The sequence below is a fragment of the Euleptes europaea genome, chromosome 1 (genome assembly GCF_029931775.1).
Source record: "Euleptes europaea isolate rEulEur1 chromosome 1, rEulEur1.hap1, whole genome shotgun sequence".
In the NCBI taxonomy this organism is placed as follows: domain Eukaryota; kingdom Metazoa; phylum Chordata; class Lepidosauria; order Squamata; family Sphaerodactylidae; genus Euleptes; species Euleptes europaea.
Window position 1 is genome coordinate 182,850,347 of NC_079312.1, and position 2,449 is coordinate 182,852,795.

Consider the following 2,449-nt stretch of genomic DNA (forward strand, 5'->3'; position numbering starts at 1 on the left):
GCGGCTCTGCCCGGCGCGCCGCTCGCCGCCACTTTTAAAAACTCGGGGCTGGGGGCGGCCCCCCCCTCCCCCCGGCCCGGGCCCAGGCGGCCATTGGCCGGGCGGCAGGACCCAGACCCCCCCCCCCCCCGCCGCCAGGGCCGCTGATGTCAGCCGCTTGGCACCCACAGGCGATGGAGTCATTCTTTCCACCTGGGGGGGGGGGGTGCGGGGGGCGCGTCTTCCAGCCCTCGTGCTGCTGCCGGCCCGGCGGCGCTCCCGGAGGGGTCGTCCGCCTGTTGGCAGGAGGCGGGGGTGGGGGGCGCGGGCAGGTCCAGGGGCCGGAGCATCCTTCGCCTCCGCCCCCCCCCCGGCCCTTCCCAGGTTCCGCTCTCCCTTCGAGCATCTTTCCCAAGGGAAGGGAAGGGGGGGGGCAATCGCTCCCCCTTCAGTGCATCGGAAGCCCCCAAGAGCAAGGTGATACGGCAAAGTCTACCTGCTGTCACAAAGGCAGGACCCCCGCCCCCCCCCCCATTGCTGCCAGGCAGGCTCAGAAGCCAAGCCCTTTCCGGAGGGAGGAAGACCCTCGGCCCTGGGCTGGGGGCTGCCCTCCTGCCTGCCCAAAGAAGAAGAAGAAGAGCTGGTTTTTATCTGCCGACTTTCTCTGCCACTTAAGGAAGAATCAAACTGGCTTACAATCGCCTTCCCTTCCCCTCCCCACAACAGACACCCTGTGAGGTTAGGTGGGGCTGAGAGTGTGTGACTAGCCCAAGGTCACCCAGCTGGCTTCAGGTGTAGGAGTGGGGAAACCAACCCAGTTCACCAGATTAGCCTCCGCCGCTCATGTGGAGGAGGAGTGGGGGAATCAATCTCGGTTCTCCAGATCAGAGTCTACGAGTCCAAACCACCGCTCTTAACCATGGGAAAAAGAGTTTGGGCAGGCAGTGAGAGAGAGAGGAGGGGAGGCAGAGAGGTGCCAACAAGAGCCTGGCCTTCAAGAGGACGCAATAAAACGGCCACCTGGTTTTCCAGCCCCAGAAGTGCAGGTGGAGGGGCCAGCCCTCCAGATCCCACCCCCCAGCTGGTGACAGGGCTGTGGGCAGCCCCTGGCTGGGCACTGCCAATTGTTTGCCAGGCAGTATCAAACATCTGGCAGGGCAGCTGCTTCCAGCTGTGCTTTTGGCCTTTTTAAACCCACCGATGGGAGTTTGAAGAAGAACTGAAGAGCCTCCCCCCCCCCCCGCCACCAACAAGTACCACTGGAGCGCTCAGCATCGAAGCCAAACTGTGGCTCTGCTTGGCATGCAGAAGATCCCAGGTTCAATTCCTGGCATCTCCAGTTAAAGGTACTAAGCAAGTAGGTGTGATGTCAAAGACCCCTGCCCGAGACCCTGGAGAGCTGCTGCTGGTCTTAGACTATACTGACTTTGATGGACCGAGGGGGGTCTGATTCAGTAGGAGGCATGTTCATGTGTTCAACAACCGCCAGAGCAGGCAGGATTGGGCCTGGGGAAAAGGTGGGGAGGGGGAGGCACGAGGAAAGGTGGGAGGGGGAGGCATGGGCGCCTGTTGTCGCACAACCAAAGTCCCGGAAAAGGGACACATTTCATCTTTCCCCAGCAACACCCTTCCTGTTCCTCATAGCCGTCTGCTGTCCAGTTCACAACTTCAGGCCTCCCTTCGAGCAACCCCCCCCCCAAGTGTGGCATCGTGGGTGTTGGACTAGGGTCCAGGAGACCCCGGTTTGAATCCCCATGCTGGAAGTTCACCAGGTGACCTTGGGCCAATCTCTCGCTCTAACCCTTACCTACCTCACAGGGCAGTTGTGAGGATAAAATAGAGGAGAGGAGAAGGATATTAAGCCACTTTGGGTCCCCGTTGTGGAGGAAGGCAGGCTGTAAGAGAAGTAAATGAGTCAAGAAGGCTTCCTAGACACTTTTAGAGCCAGCGTGGCGTAGTGGTTAAGAGTGGTGGTTTGGAGCGGTCTGACCTGGAGAACCAGGTTCAGTTCCCCCATTCCTCCACGTGAGCGGCGGAGGCTAATCTGGTGAACTGGATTTGTTTCCCCACTCCTACACCTGAAGCCAGCTGGGTGACCTTGGGCTAGTCACACACTCTCAGCCCCACCCACCTCACAGGGTCTGTTGTGGGGAGGGGAAGGGAAGGTGATTGCAAGCCGGTTTGAGTCTTCCTTAAGTGGTAGAGAAAGTCGGCATATAAAAACCAACTCTTCTTCTTCTTCCCTTTCTCTTATTTCCTTGAAAGCCCCTGAACTTCAGGAGGGGACTACACATTATGTGGCCCTTTCCTTTCACGGAATTGTCCTGTCAAAAATCCTACTGCCAAGATGCTTTCATGGGTGCTCAGGTTAAAAAAAAAAGTACAAAATCCCCCTGAGACTACATTTTGTTAAAAAGAAGTCGCAGGGGAAATGGTCGTGGAGGGCCACGTAAAGGGCATTTCGCCCTTC